General features: G+C 46.2%; 1 long non-coding RNA gene across 1 annotated transcript; it reads left to right on the forward strand.

Moving 5' to 3' along the window:
• The first annotated feature begins 684 nt into the window (after positions 1–684).
• On the forward strand, positions 685–23,499 carry LOC130594756 (uncharacterized). The gene is made up of 3 exons (XR_008971156.1): positions 685–841; positions 5,595–5,667; positions 23,163–23,499. It is a non-coding gene; the product is annotated as an uncharacterized LOC130594756 (long non-coding RNA).
• The last annotated feature ends 109 nt before the right edge of the window (positions 23,500–23,608 follow it).

The following is a 23,608-nucleotide window of genomic DNA, read 5'->3' on the forward strand; positions in this document are numbered from 1 at the left end:
ACACCTTGAGAAAGGATGCAATCCTAGGCTTGGCTTTAGGACTTGAATACAAAATGCACCTCATGTTCATGGATATAGACAAAGTTTCTCTAAGAAAAATGTAGATGAGCAGCATCAGCATTGCATTTAATTGTCTTTCTTCTGGTTTGGACAGTTGTTTTTGTGGGGATCAGTGAAATCTCACCTCTGGCAGGAGAACAACGAACAGTGTTAAAAATGTAAATCCCACAGAACTAAATGCACCTAGAAACAGCTCTATAAGGGCGAGAGGGTGAAGCTCTGTCCATGTGGAAGATGTGCTCAGGCTACGGGTTATCTTTGGGGCATTTGGAAGAAGTTTTGTCCTTTTGCATCTCCATGCAGATCCCATGCTGAGCAGATCTTGGCCAACTCCAAGCCCTGAAGAGAGGTATCCAGGATCCCCCTGCATTCAGTCATACATCCCAAATTTCCTTATCATCCTCACACACCCAAGCTTGTTTTGAGTCTTTCTCTGACTGTTTGGTTCAAGTCAGCTTATGATAAGAAGTAAAAATCTCTTTATCCTGAATCTATCCCTGTTTAAGAAACAAGCAGGGGATTTCATGAGGAGCAAGGAGAGATTATGCACGGAGGGGAGCAGGGAGAAGGCTGACCCCAAATAAAGCCTGTTATTATCTTACTGTCATCTCACTACTACTGACAGGAGCCCCACACCTCAGACTGGGAGAGACCCCCAGGAAAGGTCAGGGTTGTTGTAGGAATGTGTGGCAGGACACATCCTAAACCTCCTGCCTTGCGTGAGGGACCTTCTCAGCAGGACCCAACCGGCGGTGCTGCCGCTGGGGACCTGCATCACCAGGTCAGTGGCTGAGTTTGCCAGGCAGGTTGGTTTGTGCCACGTGCAGGATGTGGTGCCAGGGTGGTCAGGGGTGAATATCAGGTGTATTGAAACAGTGGACAAAAGAAGTCCTGTGAGCTTTCCCCTGGTTGGCATTCCTCTCCGTGCCGATGGTATGTGTTGGACTCTGAGCTCCAAGTCTGACCTGTGTGTCGGAACTATAGTTCCTGTGTGCAATCACAGCAAAATCCCCGCTGATGTCTACAGGAACAAACTCCACATTTTAGGATTGGCTTTTTCCCCCTGTGAAATGCTTCCAGAGCAAGTCTGCGCATTCCATTTCTTTTCAGAGCTTGCAGTTAAATATCTGTGGCCTCTGACCCTGAATTTCAGGGTTTTTATTTGAACACACACGATTTCATTTCATTCTCAGGTTAAAATCTGGCTCTTGGGGTTGCTTCTCTCAGCTTCCTGCAGTTACAAACTCCTACCAGCTCTTCCACGGGTGTTCTGTGCACACAAGGCAGTGATCTTGTGTCACACCCAGACCCATGAGTACTTATGCATCCCTAAATTAATTTCTAGTGGCAACAGTAATGCCTCATTCTAAGATTAAGGAAGGCAGATGGGGCTGAACCAAGGGAGCATTGGGTGTCTGTGGCTGAGGTGCCTGGGTGATGGAGCAGCCGATGGCCCTCTACAGGAAATGCATGTGATCTCTGCTCTGATGTCCAAAAGCTGAATTACATCCTCTGTGCCTCGGGACTGCTTTTTCGTCACCACCCTTCCCTCTGGAAGTATTAATAGCTCTATGGTCAAACAGTTTCACTTGTAACAGGAGGCGGAAGAAGAAGTAGAACAAGGACTCGAGCCAGACCCTCACCTGACGTAGGCTTTGTAACAGGAGCCAAACCTACAAGTATCCCAGCGTGTGTGTGGCTGTTTATCACTAAGGCAAAAGCTGTTATTGTGGTGTTAAAACTCCTGCAAGCAGAGAGACAAGCAACTGCTTTTGTCAGCTTGATTGCTTCTTCATCCTAAATACGTGTAGCATATGTCACCAGGACACTTCTGGCATCTGAATCTGGAGGCAGAGCATTAACCTTTAGAAGCTTCAGGAGGGATTTAAGCTTTCTCTTGATTTCCTATTTTACCTCTTGTGATTTCATACTTTACCTCTTGTTATGTGTTACATAGCAGCTTGGCAGGAGCAATGCACAGTCCTTTTGTAATGCCTTTTATTTAATGACTTCAGAATGCTTTGAAACCGTTGACATTGGACATTAGAAGTGGGTCAGGTCTGCCTTCCTCATTTTAGAGACGAGGACAAACAGGTAGGGAGGTTAAATGATTTGCCCTGCAGAAAGGAAATGTATGGATAGTGCAATTTGGAAGAGTACATAAAACTTTTGGCTCTGTTGCCTCTGTGCTTACCACAGGAATGGATTTCCTCCTTCTGTGACAATGACTTCCTCTGTGATCATTGACAGTGAGCCTGCCAGTCAGAGAGATATAATTAAAGAGACTCAAAAGAAGATGGGCAGCCCAGAGCTGGGATTCCTCTCCCTGCAACAAACTGGAAGGATGGATGATTGAGAGAATGGGACTAGCTCATGTGTGTTCAGCTGGTGGGTGAAGTAACCACAGAAAGTGTCAGGGCCTCCCAAACCAGCTTTGTACCTGCCGCCCCCCCATGAGTGTGGGGCAGAACTGGAGCACAAAATCAAACTGCAGGGTTTTTTCGCAGTCCTGTGCTTCTAGGAGACTGCAGAGCTCCAGTGAATAAACCTGGGGAGCCAACAGCTGTAATATGGGTTTCTTCTCTCCATTTCTGTTTGCTTTCATTGCCAATCAGACCCTCAGTGTGGAAGTGATGAGGAAGCACATTGCTGTCAATGATCTCTTTTATTCTATGGCCTCATGATAATTTGTGGGTTTCTGGTAGTGACAATTTCTGCAGAGCTGGGGTTGCACAAGAGTCTCACTTTTCATTTACTGGTAAATGAAGTTTCCAGCCATCACAGTTGCAGAGAGAAGCCTGGGTGACAGGCCATAGAATACACAGCTTGAAATATTGCATGTCAGGTCATCTGCATCAAATCACCCTGAAACAGAATCAACACGGATTGCAGCGTGCTGGTTTATTGCCTAGCAGAGGTATTGCAGGCTTAGAATGCAGAAGTTGTTGTGAAGCATTTTAAGGAGATCAGATTTATTGCCGGTTTATGTGACAATACAGTGACACCAGGTCAAATGGAACTGAATAGTGTTTCAGTCAGTGCAGGCTCAACAAAGTATCTCAGGAAGCTTAAAAAAGCAGAACCAAATGCATGATTGTGCTCCACCATCTTAGAATTACAGAAAGAATAATCTGCATTCATACCTGCTCCCTGTCCAAGGGGGATACAGTCCCACACAAGCTATAATGCACTTTTGCAACCTCTGTTTTCAGTTGCCTTTGCACCTGAAGGCAAACCTGAGGGTTTCCTGCGTGGAAAAGCTGTTTAATAAAAACAAGTCCATGGCAGTTCCTTCAGTGATCTTCACCTTTGGCTTGAAATCTGCCTGCACTTGACCTTTACCTTTGCCTTGAAATCTGCCTGTATTTACTTCCACTTGTGTCTGTATCACGTTTGCTTTTAATAATCAGGTTTTGAGTTATGAAGGAGAGTTTCTCAATCTTATGATTCCTGTGGGACCATCTCAGTGCTACTGCAATCAGCATGAAGTGCTTTTGACTGCAGTAGAAAATGTGCCATATAGGCCTTTGAGGAGAGTCCTCTGACAGCTAAAGTGCTCTTAGACTAAGCAAATCCACCCCCAAATATAGTGATTCAGTTCTGCAGTTTTCCTCCTTGCATGTATAAACACTGCCGAGGTGTGATGATGTGCTCTTGTCAAGTGAGTTGTGTGAAGTGAGGGGGATACATGAGCAGGAGCAGGGCAGGGGGTCCCAAGGTTTCACTAGATTATAGCCAGGGTTCATCTTCTTACCAGATGTGACTTACAGACAGGCGATGTCAAAGTGATGCCGCTATTCCCTTTGGTAGGAAACATCCATGTCCTTTGCTCTATAACATGGCACAAACCCCTCAACAGATCTGGCTCAGGGCTGTTATCTGAGGTTTAAACTGTAGCCCCTATACAAATGAAAACCTATTTCATTATCCTGACAACTTTTCCTTCCTTCTTGGTGGATCTTTGCAGAGGAAGGGAGAAGATGAGGTCTCCAAAGGCATGACAGGATTTCCAGCAGGAAGGGCAGCATGTTCTTATCTAGGACACTTACTGGAAGGGGAAGGATGGGGAATGTTAATTTATCACTAACTGTTGTGGAACAGATATTTAAGAAATGGCTACATTTGTGTGTGGTTTATAAATAATTGTGGGTTTGAATGCCATGGCAAGGGTAGGATTGTGCTGGGAATTGCTGGTGTGAGCCTGGACAATCCGGCAACTTTGTGAGCAAACCAGCACCTTTTTGTAGGTATCTGCAAAAATAAAGAGGGTTTGGGAGTCCCTGGAGCCAGAGATGAGGGACCAAGGAGTTATTTAGAGAAACAGAACATTCATGCTTGAACAGGGACCATGAGGTGTACAGGGGCCGGAAGAGCCAGCATGACCAGTGGAAAGCAATGACGGTCCCTTCTCATCCACTTGAAATACGGCAGGAGCTGATGGCAGCTGCAGGAATGGTCTCTTTAGGCAGAAGTTGATTTTCACAGTGGAGGAGTGCACTGGCATTAGCAGAGCACACGCAAACCCAGGGTTTGCTTCCAGCCCTCCAAATGGACAAAACATCAGGAATTTTGACACCTGACTCCCTGAGAAGTAATTTCCAGTGAACCTGCAGGTTCTCTTCTGCAGGCTGAAGGGCAAAACTGAGTGTTCTTCCCCACATGAGGGTTTGTTGCAGTCTACCTGCTGGCTTGGCCTGTGAGCACAGCCTGTCTGAGCAGGGCTGGGATGGATAACTTTGGCCAGCAGTTAGGGGTGAATGTGTTTCTCTCTGTGTCCAGTCTCTGAATGTCGCCTGTGTTGTTCTGTAGCTTTATTTTGTGCCAGACGTAATGATTATTTAAGGGCAATAATAATGTTTATTTAAAACTATTGCAGCTGAAAACAGCAGCAAAAAAAAAATAAAATTACACTTTTATATTCCAATATGGACAATAATATTTTTGGATTAGCTCAATATGTGTCAACAGGATGCAGATCATTGCATCTTCCCCTTTTCTTGTTATCAGTCACACCAGCGATGGCAGAGGACACTTTCCCTTTGCTCCTCGAGGCAAGTCTTCAAGCAGCATCACTTTTAAGCTGTTGCTGATTGTCATGTCAAAAGCAACCGGATTTCAGGAGCCAAGCAGGGCTTCTCAAATGATTTAGGATCCTGGGTATTGAGAGACTGAATGCCAAACAGCCTTTCACTTTGGGGGAGATGGGAGGCAATGGAGACACAGAACCCAAAATGATGTATTTCCCTATTGACAAGTGCATCTGAGAGCCCTAAAATGTCAAAATCATAAAAATTGCCCCCAAAGCTTTTAAAATGATGGCAGGGATTAGAGCCAAGCCCCCTGTGATGCATGAGCACCATGCAAGCTGTAAGTGGAGGTGGGTAGGATGCAGGGGCTTTATGGGCTGGGACCAATCATTGAATCACAGCACAATTAGGGTGGGAGGGAGCTCAGGCCTGAGGTCACCTGGTTTAGCAATCACTCGGGCCGGGCCAGCTCCATCTGAAGTGTAACCACTTCTCTTACACTTACAGGATACTTGCTGAGGCCTCATCCAGCAACTTGAGGACTCTTCTGCTGCACATCCCCTGAGCACTGCCTGGGGAGGTAAGCTGGTTTGTTTTCTACTTCCTTTCTGTAAACAAACAAGTATTTCCTGGTTCAAAATGTGGGGGAGAGGAGCATGGGGAGGGAAGAGGAAACCACAGAAAGCAGGAAATATTCTCCCCAGCTGCATGAGAGGAGACTGAAGGTGGGGAGGCCACCAACATACAAGCTATTAACAGGGCTGGGGATGCGTTATTTTACTTGTAATAACCAATGAAACCAGCCAATAAAGAAAAATTATAAAGTAGTCAAGGAAACCTAAATCCTTCCTCTGCTGATCAGCCTGAGGAAAAATACATTCTCTGATAGGATGCCATCAGGGTAAAATTACATTTTAAAAGTATCTCTGCGTGTGCTGCTGGTAGTGCTAGATTATTGGAGTGATGAGAACTGTTCCCACTTGTCTGGCAATTTCCATCGCTGTGCCACCATTAACTAGTGCATCCCTGTCTGCCACCAAGAAGGAACACCAGGGTCAGTCTTGTCTGAGTGAATTGTGTGCTTAAGGACCATGAGTTTCATTGAACAGATGAGGAAATGATTTGAAGTGCTGTCAGATGAGAGTACTTGGCAATGTCTGTGCTGCTTCTGGAGGGGAGACCTGAATGTGTGCTGAGGTTCTGCTCCTGTTGTGAGAGAGGAGAGGTAGGGATTGAGACAGGAGCCTGATGTGGGCCTTCTCCAGCTTTGGTGTCCCTCGCTGTCCCTTTCCACAGCAGCAATATGGGCTCTGCCCCACATGGACCTGGCATTACATGCTGGGGATGTGGTGGTGGGTACAGCTGGCTGAGAGCTGCCAGCAGAAATCTTCCCATCCCCTTGTGTGCACCCCACCTTGTGTGGGTGTGAATTTAAGATCTCACTCATCTTTGTTTCACCAACCAACATTTTCCCTTGTTTCTTCATGTCTGGATAAAGTAACCATGCAGGGGTGCTCTGTTAGTCTGTGCCTTATACTCACTTGTTAGGGGCTTGTTAGACCCCTTTGGGTGGCTGATGGACCCAAAATCACCCCTGGATGGGCTCAGGGAAGGTGAGTGTGGTCCCAAACAACACTGTGTGGGAAAAGACATCAGGTCACGTCTAATGAGAAATATTTACGTGTCTGGGGCTGATAAAGCTTCATTGTGAAGCTGCCAGTTTCCTTCCACGGGCTGTGGGACGGCTCCATCGTGGCTCTGAAGGAAACGGGGACGGGGTGGAGACTGGCCCGAGAAATGCATGGAATACTTTACTGATGAACTCTGGAGAATCCGGAGGGAAGCAGGGGCAGGAGGGCGGGAAGGAGAGGCTGCCACTCACAGGCAGCGGCTGCAGCCTTGGCTGACACCATGGGGCATTTGGCACTCTGAGGAAGGGTAAATGCAGAGGTAATTGGGCAGGGATGTGGGTGTAGAGTGCTTAGCTCTGCAAGGCCAAGTTTCCTGTGGCCTTTAGCACTCCTGCTATGCAGTTCTTGAGCTCTTAAGTAGGAACAGAAAGGTCATTGGTGCCTTCCCCCTCACTTGGGACTGCTGTCTGATCCTTCATTGCATGGGGATGCCCTGACTCACCCCATGCCTATGGTGAGCTGCTGGGCTTTGGCAGCACCATCATCTAAAGCAGCACCTCCTCCCATGGAGCAGTCATAAGGAGCTAAAGGACATTGTGTGTTCCCCTTATCCCAGGAAATCCCGAGGGATACAGAGTTGCAGTGTAATAGTTCCACTGATAATGCACTTGAGTGGAAACAGAGGCTTCCATGCAGTTTTGGGCTTTTTCCTCACATTTATTAATGATTTTCTGCCACTTGAAGAGTAGTGTGAATTTCTACCCTAATTATGACAACAATAATGTGGGAACTTGGAGTAAGATAACAATAATAAGTAATTATAAGTAACAGTCAGTCACACTGAGCTCTTTAAATGAAGTGCTTCTCCTCCCAAGTGATTCCCGTGCACTGGCAGGCACTGGCCAGTGTTGCCCCCATTAATCTGCAGCTGGGGCTGTAGCAGAATTGATCACTTCCCTGTACTTGCATCTTGCAGAGATATCCTGTGCCATGGAGGACACAGATCATTAGGAAACTGCTTTTAGCTCATCTTTTACTCCTCAGCATCTGTCCTGCTTTCTCCTGACTGATGTTGGTAATTGATAGCCCATCATGTTGTCTCAAAAGAGATCCAGACAGCAGGACAAGGGGCATGGATGGCACAGCCTGCACAGCTGCCAGACTCTGCATGATTTAAGCCTTTTGTGCCTCAGTTTGCCCACCCATGGGGTAGGAGACCATGAAGCACCTGGTACTGGAGATGCTGCAGGGATGCTGAGGTTTGCTGAGCACCAACTGAAAATGTGCCCACACTCCAGTGGGATGCAGCGCTCCGGGGTGGAGCTGCGCAGCTGGTGAATGAGTCCCAGCACCTTCCTGTGCCCGGTGATTCCTGGAACCATCTGGTCCTGACCTGCTCGAGAGCAGCAAATTGGACTAGAAAGAATTGCTCTCTCTGAGTGAGCGATGTGGGGTTGCAGGCCTGTGTTCTCCATTCCATGGTAATGATCTCTCCTGAGGAGCAGAGAAGACATGGGGAATAAAAGCTGCAGTGTACAAATGAGTTGCTGGAGGCAGGTCCCTGGCATTCTGCTTTGGTTATTTAAGTTGGAAAAGTTAAACAGATGTAAACAATGAGATAAATAGAGAAAATGGGCTTTTCTTCATTCTTTTTTAAACTTTAAATACTTAGCAGTAATCACATCTGGCTTGCTCGTAAGCCATGTAACACTGAAGGAATGACACAGAGCTGATGTTCCTAATAATTCCAGGTGGGCAGTTTACAGTGAGTATTTAAATATTAATATTTTATAATTATTTTAGTGGAGAATGTGTGTGTGTATACATACACACACATGCGCGCACATACACATAGAGAGAGATCTACCACAGGACCGCTAGCCCCACCAGTGGCACAAGCAGACACTGTGTTTTCCCATGGGCCATGGAAGCCTAAGCCTGATCTGGGGGCTTTGAAGCCAGGCTGATGTCAATTAATGTAAGAGCAAGTTTCCCATCCTTCAGTTAGTTGGGGTGTTGTTCATCACCCCATACAGACATGCAGCCTGCATCTGGTTTGGGTACCAGTCCTTTGGCACATACACTTTGAAGGTAAATATATTCTGATGGTATCCAGGGACACTGGCAGGAAAGAGAAACCATTTTTGTCTCTGCACTCCGTGGTTTGTCAAGGGTGAAACGTTTCAGATGCTGGTGCTTGATTGAAAAAATATCAAGTAAACCAGAAGCTGAGCAACTTTAGAACTGATTTCTGACAGCAGTTACATGAGGCTTAGCAAGATGAACTTTCAGTGTCCCCATAAGATAAAGTAGACTAGAAAATTGATGTGATGAAAGAAGAGATTGGTGAAATAGACATTTTTGATGTGCCACGCTGAAATACACTGTATTTCATTAAATTATTCATTCAGCTGGGGGAATAACATTTAAGCACAATAAGATTAGGAATTTTAAAAGACTTCAAGAGAGCTTCATTTCTCAGAGAGCACATTCAGGGACATTCTGACATTTAATTTCTTAGCAAAATGTAAAGCGGGGCTAGAAAATGGAACACAATTAACATTGACTTCACACTTGGATCCAGTTTTGCATTGGTTCAAACAATGCAGTCAGAGGTGAGTGAATAGTTTGCTCAGTGACTTTGCCTCTTTATTTCTGCTTACCAATGCCTTGTGAGCAGCTTGCAGTGTTCTCCAATACCCCCATTCTTTCCTGGGAGGTCCTGGTTATTCATCAGATAAGTTTTATGAGTAATTCTCAGTCTTGCCTTGCTCAGTTCTATATTTAGATTTTCTGCTGTGGTGGCTAATATTGAGTGGAGGCTTAGGTCACACATTACTATTTCTATTCTCTGACTGAGTGCAAATACACACAGTGCTGAGCCCCAGACTTAACTTCAGATGTCCTCTAATTTCTGTTAATATTCTTGTCCACTCTCGCACTGGTCAGAAATGAACTGAAAAGGCAAAAGTACAGCTATGGATTAACCTCAGCACCATTTTGAGCTGCTGTGGCAGATACCTGATGTGCTGCTCTCTTACTTCTAATTTTAAAACCACCAAATACAAAAATCCACTGAATGTTGCTTCATTAGCAGAATGTCTCTGAACACAGACCTTCTCTTTGCCATTGCCCTCTCTAGAGAGCAAGCTTGGATAACCAGCCTAGATGGAAAACCTTGTTTTTAGATATCCAAATCTACATGAGGTGAATCCTGTTTGAAGTAAATAATACCCCAAAAGTCTCAAGACAGCTTTGAAGAAACAGCTTCCTATCAGAAAAAGAGTTGTAGCAGACAGATTTCAATCACTGGTATGTATTTCTGTATACCTGCAAATGCACGCTGACCCTCTGTGTTGTACTGGGCCCAAATCTAGTTTTGCTTAGATTTGCTACAGATCTTCCTCTATGTTGTGGTTTAAGTCCAGGCCTTAAATCAGAACCACGCAGTCTACTCCCCCTGCCCTTACACTCTCTCAGCATAGAATCATAGAATCACAGAATAGTTTGGGTTGGAAAGGACCTTAAGATCATCCAGTTCCAACCCCCTGCCATGGGCAGGGACACCTCACACTAAACCAGGGCACCCAAGGCTCTGTCCAACCTGGCCTTGAACACTGCCAGGGATGGAGCATTCACAGCTTCCCTGGGCAACCCATTCCAGTGCCTCACCACCCTCCTTATATCCAATCTAAATTTCCCCTGTTTAAGAAGCATGGGTCAGACTGACAGGCACTTTTATACTCTGAACCCAAGTCAGACCCCCAGTGCATCATTGCCTTTCTGTGGGCTACTAAAGTGTACCACTGCTGTATCTCCAGGCTCTACCCCTTACAATTTAAAACCATTTTCTGCTAGAAACTATTAGGGGGTGAACAGTGCTTTGTTTGAAATGGAGACATTACTGCTCAGGAGATTTTCTGCTTTTACTTGGGGCTCATGTGGAATGCCAGATCCATTCACATTGCCAGTACCTGCACTGGAAATGTCAGGTGCTGCACACATTTGCTGTATGTCTCCACAGGGGTTTCTCTGGGTATACACATTCTGTTACCCAATTTAGAGGCTGAACGTTGATGTCTTAAGTGTTTGATTCAAAATGCAACAAATAACAAGCACTCGGGGTACAGTTCTGCATTGCATTAGAAAAGAAAATCTCTTTTGAGCTGTGAAAAACAATGTTCTACAAGTTCACCTTGAATTACTCCCCTGAAGGCAGTTTTTGGAGAAGCAGCCAGGCTGGTGCTGGGGCACCTGCCTGAGCAACGAGTAGGACCAGGGTCTGTTCTGCTCCTGCTCTGCTGTGGGCTGCCCTGTGTCACTTTACAGGGGGGTTCAGAAACTCAGGCATCACAGACCCCTCAAAGGAGGTGCCAGTGGACATTAGCTTGAGGCTTAGAGGTCCAGGAGAGGAATCATGGCTGTCCTGAGGGCTTTCCTTCTAAGCCTTGTTTCCTCACCACTGAAACAGGGCTGCATGGTCGACCCTTCCTTGGGAGGGTGTAGTGAGGTGCTGTACAGTGAGGCATTTGCTATGTGGTGATTGTGTGAGCAGTGAAATATAGACAGATCTACGCTGGGTTTAATCCAGCTAGCTCCAGGGTTGGTAGTAGTTGGTTCTCTGCTGCAGCAGGCCAGGCTGGTGTAGTAATGTAATGGTGTAACTCCTGCAGGAATGGTTTTCATGGCCTGTGGCTATTTTTCCTGCAAGTTGGTTGTGAGCAGGCCCCTTTTTAACTGTCCTTGGCAGCTGGTTGATTTACTAAGGTCCAGGTTCCTCCTATCTAAGTGTAGGTACCTAACTGAGGCACCCCAGAGAGATGTGCACCTGCAGGGGGGGATTCAGACGTTTGATGGACTAAGGTTGTTTGCCGGTATCCATCTCTTCACTGACAGCATGGTGCTGGAGAGCACCTACATTCGTTGTTTAGGTGACCGCTTTAGGAGCTTGCAGCTTGTGTTTTCATCTGTCTTCTGTCACATTTTTCTGCACAACTTAAAAGAGTTGAGTCTCGTGGCTCCTGGGTGCTGAGGTCCTGCAATGTGCTCAGAATCCCAGTGGAGGCTGTTTCCAGCTCACTGGAGAGCTGTTAGTCTAACATGTGCTTACTGGTATGCTGTTAGTCTTTCCTTGTGTTTTAGCCTCTTTCGTGTCATTTCCTCCAGTAGACCAAATCAGAGATTTATACAAGAACTGTGTAAAAATGGCTCTGGTGTTCAGTAGCTGTGTCAGGAAAGTTGTGCAAAGGATACTGCAAAACGGTGTTTCTAGCTTGATAGACTGCCTCTATTTGCCATTTTCCATTGGGTTTTAAGTTGTTTGCTGTTTTCAAGGAAGTTCCTTTACTCCCCACTAGGAAAAAGACATGGAAATGGGAGCACATATCAGAGCAAATATCACAAATTCTGTTAAGAATCAGTAGGTTGAACTGGTCTGAACAGTGTATTTCTATCGTGCTTATATGTTGGAAACTTGCAGAACATGCCACAGTTGTATGTTTAAGTATTATACTAAGAAATCTTCTTTAGTAAAGATGGGATGAGGTGAGTTCATAACAGAACTAACAGCTCTCAGATTAGTGGATGGGTTTAAAGGATGAGTAGGAAAATGAGTGGTCATGATTCACTAGCCAGGCTTGCTGTTCAAGAGTATGTCTAAATCCAAGATGTGCAAGCTCAAGAATCCTGATAACCACGATCTGACCTCTGAACCACACTGTTACATGCAGGAACATAAGGATCCCCATTAATGCTCATCTCAGCAGGAGAACTGAACCCTGCTGCTGCTTTCAGGTGCTTCTGCCCAATTCAGATTCAGATCCAGAGCTTGGTCCATCTTTTTATACCAAGCTCTGGTCTGTTCTTTTAGAAAAAGAGCAGTCGATGGTACAAAAATGCAATGACAGGACAGAACGTGGTGCCATTTGTCAGTGGTGGATCAGGGCAAAGGCCAAGGAGAAGAAAGCAGTTGGCATTGCCGTGTCTCTCGTTAAAGAGCAGAGTCAAGTGAGGTGCTGTTGAAATGAAAAAGCTGTGATGTTCAGCAGAAAGGGGAATTGTAGCTAGCAGCCCTAACCTGAAATGACCATTACCATACCTCTGTAACCATAGCTACCCCTCCTTGTAAAGAAGTGCAGTGAGATGTGTAAAACCATCTTGATTAATGACAAAGCAAATGACTCTCATACCCACTTGGAGCAAAACAAACCATCCTTTAACATAGCTTTCAGTACAGCTTTGTTCTTGAGAAAATGGAAGAGGGAAGGTGAGGGCATGCTAAGAATGAAAAGGCCTGCCATGACTCTGAGTTATACTTTAAGTTAATGCATGTAAGAGGGACATGTTCCAGGAAAACATGGCCAGTAGTAAAAGAAATTCAATCTGTTACTTTACTAAATCAACTGCTGAGTGGATTGTGTATAGACAGCATGTGGCCAGAGGTCTCTGTTACTAGATGGCATTGCATGGCAGGTCACTGAGGTGTTCCTGGAACAATGCAGTATGACCACTTTAAATCAACCCGTTTCTGCTCATCATTAAACCACTGTGAATCAGAAACAACCTTGTTGACTGCAGCATGGTGGTTGCTCTTCACCTCAGAGGATCTCATGCAGGAGTCAAGGGGAACACAACTTCTATTCCTGCAAAATGACCAACAGGAATAAAAACTCCGAGAATTCCTTTCAGCTGGCAGTGGTTTAAGATTTTTTGATCAGAATTAAGGAATTCTTCCCAATCCAGCCAAAAGAGAGCAGAGCGGGTAGAAAAGAAAGCAAAATTCATCTGTTAACCAGCCTATGAGTGAGTTTGAAAAAAGCCCCATGTCCTGTCCTGGAAAACAGAGTGTAGTGGGAGCTCAGGAATTCCCAAGGCAACAGGCAGTATGTGCTTACAGAAGACACCTGTTGCAATAAGGTAAGTAAACCATTGTCAACTGCAAATAGATGTGGGTAGAGCAAAAGGGATTAGGTAGAAAGAAGGGGTTCTGAGAGGAGCACAATTAAATACTTATCTTTTGTGCTGTGTCCTTGGGGAACTCGAGGGCAAACAGAACTTAACATTTTTCAGAGGATGTGCGTAAAGAGATGTTTTTCCCCCACTGCTTTTGAGTCCTAGACATGTATTTGCTACAGGAGATTGGTCGTTTCAGTGGCTGATCAGTATAATCTAGCTGTTTGGTAGGTAACTGTGGTGAAGAAAACTGTTAATAGTGCTTGCTGTTTTAACAGAGTGCAGTGGTTTGTGCTGAGGCTTTTAACAGCAGTTGGTGTTTAATGCAGTATTGTCCAGCTCAAGCTTTCCCAGACCAGCTCTTTCACTGCTTCCTCCTTCCAAAAATCATTATATTGGCTTATAAAAGAGAGTGAGATCTTCGCTAACATGGCAATGAGCTGAAGGGCTCCGTGCTTTGTAGTTGATGCTTGAAGGGAAACTGTGCCTCAGATGTGTGTGAAGGACTGGAGACCACAACCTGGCTTTACATTCATCTCCCTGTGTGAAAACATGTTCCTTGCAGGGATAGGAGAAGATGGCCCCTTGGTCTTGGGAGCCACCACTGCTGCAAACAGCAGGTAATGCCCAGGGAGGGCTCAAACAGACTGTGCTGCATGTTAAGGAACCTACCAAAGGGGCTGCCCTTTTCAGGCATTGCCTTCTGGTTCTGTACAGCTTCATGCATCATTTCTTCATGCTTTGACCCTCAAATTCCCTTGTCCCCAGGTCCAGCTTGCTGTGCTAACCCCTGCTAGCTATCAGGAGAGCATTCGTGCAGCTTGTGAACCTCTCGGCACTCCTGTTTTCAGAAATCAGTGAAGCTTTCCTCAGACGCTGACCAGGGCCATACTTCAGGCAGGATTGAATGTTTCAGTAGAGGTCAGAACACCACATTGTTTCTGGTTTTGCACTGTCCTTTTCCTCCCTGTGGAAGGGATTGAATCTGGGCTATGGCAGAGAATCTGGGATGGTTGAGAACCAGTCTGCGCCACCATGGTGAGCCTCTGTTCAGTTTGCCCCTTTGGTTTTTGCTGCTGTTCTGTGCCACTTATTTTCTCTGGTCGATGAATTGTCATTTTTTACATTTTCTCAGTACTTAAGAGTGAAAAAAATGGTAGTTTTATTCTTCAGAGTTCTGATGGAAATGCTTCTGTGTCCATGTTGTTTGCCCTCTTATGCCTGACATGCAGGATGGGTAGTTGAGGAAATTCTTCTGCACCAATAGCAGTAAATATTGGTGTCCGTTTTCTTCCACAGAAAATGATTTCTGTGCTTGTTCCAGAAACTGAAATGACTCTTTGGAAGGAATTATCTTAAATTGTTGATGCATTTCCCCCACTGTTGTTCTCAGCACCACATTCAAGGACAGGATGTGATTTTTGTAACAACTTAAAAATACAGAATCATTTGGGTTCAACCTGCCATAAAAATTGTGTGAACTGTTCTGCAGCACACTTAATCACAGAAGAGGTTCACAGGCTCGGGGAAGCTAAACAGTCTTCAGCAGACTTAGTTCATTTGCAGCCAGTCACAATCCTTCTCCCAGTTATTCCCATTTACTTTGACTCATAAGTACTGCAGCAGCAAATATTTTATGGGCTCAGGATGAGAAGTCTCCATCCCAGCTGCAGTGCTCAGGGGGGATCCTCTCCTGAAGGCCAGAGGCTGTTTGTATCTGTCCCAGACCCACAGCTGGGACCTGCCCCTTGTGCCCAGGCCACTGGGGATGCTGGATGGGGCAAGTTGCTTATCTGCTCTGTCCGGGGCCTGGCCGTGGAGGTTCCATCACTCATGTTCCACGTGTCTTGGGACACTCAGTTAAAACACCTCTGAAGGGCAGTGATGCAGCACTTCCATCTCTCTCTGATGGCTCCCACAGATGGGAGCCCGAGCAGATGAGCTGCTTGGAAACAGTACTCCAGGGTTATTGGTATTGTCAATAGGGCAGAGACAGAAGAAATAGGAGAATATGTGGCAAGCACATTTTGAAATAGCAAGAGACCAAGTTTCTAATAGCCTCACCAGGTAAGAGTGTCAGGTTGGAAGGGACCTCTGAAGCTTATCTCATCTATCCTGCTGTTCAAAGCAGGACCTACTGTAGCCCCAGATTGAATGGCTCTGGGTCATAAAGCCCATGTGTGTCTCAGTCTCCTCTGCCTATTACTATTTTGTGTAGATGCAAGCTGGTGGGGAGTTTGAACATGTGGACATGTTGAAGTTGTCTTGGCATTTTTTGCTCTCCTGAGTGCTGCTCTAGCTTGGATTCTTTGAGGAAATGCTTCTTGCAAACAGATGTGCTAAAATGAGAAAATTAAAGTGTCTGCTACTGTTGTGGCTGGTGTTAATCTGCAGTTTCTGTGCTGTGCCTTTGACTACTTTCTGTGGTCAATAAAAATAGAGGATTGTTGTATTTTGGTTCAGTTTCTTCCTGTCCATGTTCTCCATCTGACTCCCTCAATGGCTCCCTGCAAAGTCTGAGACCACAGGTTTTTCCTGCTGCCTCCAGGGACGGCTCCTCTGGTTTTAGTGCTGCCACCAGTAAGTACATTGTTAGTGAAATCTGATGTGCTGCGGTGCTCTTGCAGAAGAAAGTTTAGCAGCATCTTTAAATATTCCCAGCCACCATAAGGAATATTCTCTGCATGACAACTCGCCTCTTGAGGTTAAAGACCTGAAGATTCCCATGAGGGAGGTCTTTGGTTTGCTGAGGGATAGGTGGTGGGTGAGCAAGAGTGAACAGGGGAACAGCAGGGTCTGAGGGATGTCTGTAGCTCTTTACTGAGGTGCCTGTCCTGAGTGCAGCTGTACACTGCTCACCTCTGCATGGCTTGATCTCACCAGTGTCTGCCCAAGCTACTTGATTCTCCGCAGCAGGGCTGTTCCTAAAGAGAATCCCACAAGCTAAACCCATCGGAGAGCAGAGTGAGAGCAGCTTGCTGGAGCTGGGAGCCACATGTTCTAAATGTTAAGGGAATGTCGCAGGAGATGCTTAACAGACGCAAAAGGTCAGCACTGCCCAAGCTTTCAGTAAAACAAAGGCCAACTATTTTTAACTTGAAGTGGGAAGCCTAAAGCCATGAGCTGGCCTGATTGCAGGCGGCCTGTACTCCTGTGATAATCAGAGCTGTATGCATAATGTGAGCCCATCACCGCTGCAAGCTGCGTCCAAAATCTGTTCTGACCTCTGCTAATGCCACGAGCCCGCAGTCGCAGATGGGGCCTGACCTCATGAGGTCCTGCAAGCACTGCACTGAAAATCCATTCCTGTCTTGGAGAGTTACTGTAAGAAGCAGTGAGTTCATGAACCAAAGGTGGGGGTTAACAGAGAGACACATGCATAATTTGCTTTACTTAGTCGTGTCTCCATCTTCAGCTCTCCACTACAAGGGAGTGAAAAAGCAAGAGGCTGATTGCCCGGCCGGTGGGACAGACACAGGGATCTTGTGTCCTCGCAGGACACAAAGCTTTGACTCCAAGGCTATTTTCAAAACTAAATGTACCTGTTTTCTTTTTAAGGCAGCTGTGAAGCAATGATGTCAGTGTAGCTGCTGGCAGGAGTATAAGCACTGTGGGAGAAGGTCTGCACCTCTGTTTTGTATGGCTTTCTTCACCCTGGTGTTAGAGCCAAGAGAAGCCAGGTGCTGGTCCCAAATCATTTCCCAGTGCTGCTGTAGAAATTGGGACTGTGGGTCTGTGCATAGGTCTGTGTTCATACTTGTATCTGGTATGGAATAGAACCTACTGTGACTTCCTGGTGAACTTTATGAACCCAGCAGGATCTGAACATCATCTTGGATGTTGCACCACGCTTGCTGGAAGTTCAGCTTGTCATTGCTGGTGTGAGTGACAAAGCTGAGTTATAAAGATAAAAATGCAGGTTAGGGCCAGTCTTAGTCCTGCTGAAATAGCGTTTGCAGCAGGGCTTTTCTCAAGTTTATGGAGGACATGTGGAATATTCTGATTTCCTACCAGTCTGGAAGTTCAGACCTAGTGCTCTGAGGGGCACCCTTTGCCTTGAAGTGATAGGTATGAGCGGTCCGCTGTTGTTCCATGCAGTTACAAGACTGGATGACTTTCTAATGACGGCACCCTGGGAGACTTTTTCCTTAAGAATAAGCTTGGAAAGCTTTTAAGTAGAGGAGCCATTTGTTTCATTGATGGCTGCTAAGAGCTGGGGACAGAGCGTTGCACTGATCCTGGAGCGCTCAGCGCATCCTTGCACTTAGATTGACAGCTTGCAAGCGAAGCTGATCTGTTCCGTGGGGAGGCTGCCAAGTGCACCATGGGGTCACTGCCTGCAGCAGTGATGCAGGCGAGACTGGAGAGGTTTTGTATCCTAATTAATAAATGCAATGCAGCCTGAGCCTGTTCTTGGCTGCCTTTCCGGCAGCTCTGGTAGGAAGCAGTCATCAGTCTGACAGAGCGCTGCAGCGTGTTGTCATCAGAGCAAATGGTGCCAGGTACCCAAATAGGTGACCCCAGGGTTAGAATCAGCTCAGCCCCCCGTCAAACTTTGTATTCCAAGGAGAAGTTCTGCTAGTGCCGTGGTGGGTGGCTGTTTTCAGCTGAGCACAAGCAGGGAGCACCCATGGCTCCTGCTGGTTCTGGACGTTATGATACCATCAGCCCGTTCCCTTTTTGCAAGCAGCACAAAGCAGTTTTCCATAGTACTGTAAGAACCCTGAAGCTGTGCTTGGCATAAAGCCCAGCTGCCTCGCTCATGTCTGTCATCCCTTTGGGTCTGATGAGTGACCCAGAGCTCCTGGATGCCTCCACCATAGACCTCTTTGTAGTGCTCTGCATTACTGCCACATGCTGTTGAGGAAGACAGCACATACCCAGGTTGTGGTAGTGGAGTTACAAGAGGGATGGGGCCCTTGCTTTTTCCATCAAACCCACAAGAAATGACAGCTCAAATACTTCTTTCTCCAGGTTTGCAAGGACCAGACTTACACATGGGTACACCCTGGTGTGGAGCCTTTCCTGTATTTCACCCTGCCCATCATAAAGCACCATGCTAGACGTTTGTACACAACAGCCTCCCTCTGCTCTTTGGGAGAACAGCCTCCTAACCAAACCCAAGTTGCATTTCCACAGTGTCCCGCAGTGCACCCTCCCTGGGCACTTGCCAGGGTTTGCCAGTACAATTAATAACAGTTAAAAGCAGAGCAGAGCAGCAGGGGATAAATGCCTGTCTCAGTTAGTTTCAAAGCTGTTGCAGATTGCATGCTCCAAATCACAGAAGGGAGCTGATGCCACGGGTGAGGAGCAATGGTTAAAAAAAAACCCTGGCTGCTTCCTGGAGAGCTGAAGTACTAATTAGGGCCATGGACAGTCAGCTAATTCAGACCTTAATGAGCCCTAAGGGGCTGAGACAACAAAAGCTCAGATGGGTACACTGCTGCGCAGCCTTGGAGCAGGGCTGGTTTATTAATAAGAGCCTTGACAATGGATGGAGCATCGTACGTGCAACTGGGAGGAAGCTGTGGAAGAGGAGCCTGTGGAACCAGGTCCAGCCTCCTCTTGTGGCAGGTTTCACCTGGTAAAAAGCCAGAGGCACATCAGCAAGATTTGAGGGCTCTGTAGTGAGAGCCCAGAGAGCTGCAAAATTGGGTTGGTTTGGGTTGCAAAGAGAAGTGAAACCTGTCCAAAGGTGAGACCAAAGTCTTCCTCTTGCGTTGAGGACTTTGGAATGGATCTTAAAATTCTTCTTCAGGTGGTTGCTTTTTGGTTTTATTTAGAAAGAAGGCCTTTCCTGTCCTTTGTTTTCTGGGAAAACATCTTTGGTATGGGCATAGCAAGGATCTCTGTGTGCATGAGCAGGCCTGTGATCTGGCCTTGTCCCCCTGTCACCCATGTGCAAACATGGCTGACATCTAGCACAGGACACTTACATGCCTTTAGGGTATAAATCAGATGTAAACTAGGATATAAGGCAATAAAGAAAACAAAACCCCTCTCACAGCAGCCTTTGCAACCTGCTCTCAGAGAGCCCCGTGTACCCTTGCATCATCTTTTCTTGGCTCTTTCTGATGCACTGCAGACCCTTTGTGGTCATGATGTGGCCCTTTCCAGCAGCGCCTTCCTCTGGGATATTTGCTCTTTTGAAGGATAAATAAATGATTTTGACCACAAACAAACAGACTTCCCTTTTGGGGGTATCCTGGCAAACATTCCCAGTGTCTCCCTGCTGGCTGCCAGAGCTGTGCAGCCCTAAGCCCTGCCAGGGGTGCTTGCTGCTGCCCTGCTCCACTGTACCTGTGTGTGCACAGGCATTCCTACCCCAGTGTTCTTCCCAGGGAGTGAAGGGCAGGATCTGGCCTTTCCTCACAGGTTTCCATGAGAGCTTGTGCCTGTCTGCCTGTAGCACCACTTGTCTGCATTCAGTCTACCAGGAAGTTTGGGGTAATTGACACAATTTTGCTTTCAGAGCTCATTTTTAATGAACTAAGTTTAAATTTAATTAACTGTTTCTCACATTTTTTGCACATTTTCTCCTTGTTAAACTAGAATGCTAATGGGGAGCATCTGAGCATGATGTTAAGGTGGCTTTCAAAGAGGATAACAGTGGAGGAATCCTCTGCACACGCAATGGGTCCTCCCCACCACATGTGGGTTCCTCTCCCTCCTCATCAGTCTGGTTTTATGTACCTGTATTACATTATAGGGATGTGAAAATCCCTCTGGGGCTGCTGCAGTTCTCTCTGTAGAAATAAATGGCCTATTTTGCAGACTGCTTCAAACCTGATCTTGCTGGGAGCTTGGAAACCCCTTCCCTGATGTGTAAATGTTGTCCCTGGTCACCGTGGTGCTGAGTCCATCCCATTCACCAGTAATCCTTTCAAGATGCTGTATGCAATTTTATTGTCTGTTACACGTGTCAGAGTAGGCCTGTGCTAAACCTTTGACTGCCAAGCCCCTGCTAGAGAGCAGTTCGGTGTTAGCTCACATGGAAAGGTCAATCTGGGCAATGGTAAGAAAGGTTTATCTTGTTTCCCTGCTCAGCTAAAGGATGGTGCCTTGCTCCTTGTTTACACACCTCGGGAATAGCTCCTTGCTTTGTAAGTCAGGGTCACACCCTTCCTCTCATTGCTGCAGTGTGTTTCCTGACAAAGTACAACCTGTCTCCTCCATCTGCTGTGGGGATCAAAATAGCTGGGAGGGAGCTCTCTGCTCCGGCCCCCCATGCCTGGCTCCATGCTTCCCAAGCGCTCCGGGGGGAAATGACCTGCTGGGATGCAGTTGTACATTGCTGGGCTCAGTGTGCTCCATGTGCTGTGTTCCATCCTGCGTGGAGGCACCCCGGCAGCTTCAAAAGCTGGTGCTCACCAGGAGCAGGAGCCCAGAGCACTCAGCGTGGTCCTGCTGTGACCGCAGATGGCCAGCATGTTCTATAACACCTTCCTACCTTTATCGGCCCAACTGCATGGTACCTTCATTTCATTGTATTTTGCTATTTATAGCTAAGTTTGTAGCTATGTTCTTTTTCTGCATCAGGTCAGTATTGACAGCTTGTGCTCCTTGAATAGCCCAGCCAGGCAAATCTGTTGTTTGCTGCTACCCTCTGCTCTGCTTGTGTCCTGCTCCTGTACTGCAAAGGACAGTGTGTGTCCCTCCCACCCACATCCAGCCTCTTGTGTCTACTGCATGGGCAGCGTCTTTAAGAGCCTCTGTCTTTTTGTGCTACTGCAGGTAGAAATGGTTGCAGTGTGGATAGGGAAGAAGTACTTATTTTTGGCCTACTGAACTTGGTACCGCAAAATCATGGGATATGTTATAAATTGTGACCTTTGAATCCTTATTTCTGGCCTGATATCCTGAAGTTATTTTGCTGATATTCTCGATACATGAACCTTTGAAATTTCATTTTGTAATCTAAAATCCCAAGAACATTAAATACTGCAAGGTTCTAGAGCTGTTGACCTGCAAGACAAATGCTGGTGTCATGTATCACCTCTGGCTCATTTGCAGAGCTTTTGATTTAGGAACCATTTTTAGCCCTGATGTGGACTTGTTCACTAACCTGTTGGCTACAATAATATGAGGGTGTCTGGTCTTGTTATTGTGAGTGAAGCCTGATGTTGTCATGTACATTTGTCAATTGAAATTCCCCAGTGACAGCTCTTCTGAGTCGCCATCTTCTGGGAAGCAGCCACTGGAAGTCTTTTCACCCCTGTTCCCAGTTTCCAAGCCATTTAAAAGAACTCTGATAGAAACTGGAAGAGCCTTAATCAAAGATGAAGAAATTAAATACCACTGAAACTGCTCTCACTCCCTTTTTCCCTCCCCATGGTCATCCACACATCTCTCTGCTATTCCTCCTACCTCCCCATATCAGCTCCTCTGAGTCGAGCATTCAGTAAAGGTGGGGACCTAAGGGAATGCTTGGATGGAGAAGGGAATTCAGACACTTTTATGCCTGTGTATACTCTGATTCTTGACTCTGGGATGGACAGAGCTGTTGTGTTTCTGCTCTAGCAGTTGTGTGCTTATTCTGGAGGTCTCTGCAGCTCTTTGGCCATTGACTCTTGGAAGTATCCTAATGCCATAAAGAGACTGATACTTCTGTCTGTATGATAGATATGATGTATGTGTCCACTGAAATGAAAATGCTATGTAGTGAAATCCCTCTGGATTCTCTGCATCATCCTTCCAGCTGAAATACATTTGTGGATGTGTTCGATAAGGGTACTTACGTGGAAACAACTCTCTTCTAAGCATTGGAATAGTTTTTATCCATCTATTTAAATTCCCAAGCAGGAGAAGACAATCCCAACCCCCAGAATCCCAAACCCACATGTCTGTAAGAATCATGAAGCAATAACCTTCTGGTTGAGTCTGGTTCCCTGGCACCTCTGCTCCCCCCTAGCAGTGCAGTGCATGGAGGGAAGCTGTAGAGTCAAATGGAAAGTGAAGGGAATTATGATTACCAGATATTTTGCAGCCCTGTTAGAAAACTGAGTATGTGAAAGGGCTGGGTTTGGATTCAGGATTCCTCCTTCCTCCTTGTGCTTAGCTCCCTTCTTCCTTTTCACCTCTGACTTACTCAATGTAGAATTCATTACTGTGACATTGATACCTTAGGTGAGCACGAGACGGATGCTTTGCCTTTCCTCCCAAGTCAATCCTCCTCCTTCCCTCTTGCTCCCCAGCTGCTTTTCTCAGCAGCATCCTTGCTCCTAATTTTGGGCAGTAACAGGGCCCAGGATGGCACTGGTATATTGGTTCCCATTTGGAACCCTTTTTCCCTAGATTTGGGCAAGTATCTGGTACACATAGTGTGTCAGACACCACTGTTTGGTGGCCAGCTCCTGGGACAACAACAGAAGATAAACGATTCTCAAAGCTCACAGTGATAACGAACTGATTCAACTGTTTGGCATCGTCAAGGAGAAGCAATGTGAAGTAGTAACACTCTTTAATTCATTAATGTGCTAATTCATGTTTGCAGGCACTTCAGGCAGCCTCTGTTCTCTGCTTTTTATGAACTGCAAGTACAAGGCATAAATATGAAAGACAAGGCTGCCACTTGCACAAAGAAATGAAGACAGTGATACAGAAACATTGCCTGAAAGCAGAACCCAAAATCTTTCCTGTTCTCCTGAACTTGGAGTGCATCAAAAAGACAAACTCTGCGTTTTCAGGACTCTGAGGAGAAGAAGAAAAGGGCAATCTATTTCCCCATTAACAGCAAGCACCTGAGGGGCAATGGAACAACAGGGAGCAGCCCGACTTGGTGAATGTATTTTTCTGTCAAAAAGCCTCTCATCAATTTGTTGTCACAGATGAATGTTGGGGCTTGGAAATGAAATGGAGTTGTTGCCATACAAAGCGTGTCTCCTTTCAAAACCGTTTCTAATGGTATGTATTTCTTTGTATTGATTTCAGGCAGCTCTG

The sequence above is a fragment of the Pezoporus wallicus genome, unplaced genomic scaffold (assembly GCF_028554395.1).
Source record: "Pezoporus wallicus isolate ANWC-B61680 ecotype Strahan unplaced genomic scaffold, APGP_CSIRO_Pwel_v1 contig_8803, whole genome shotgun sequence".
NCBI lineage: Eukaryota > Metazoa > Chordata > Aves > Psittaciformes > Psittacidae > Pezoporus > Pezoporus wallicus.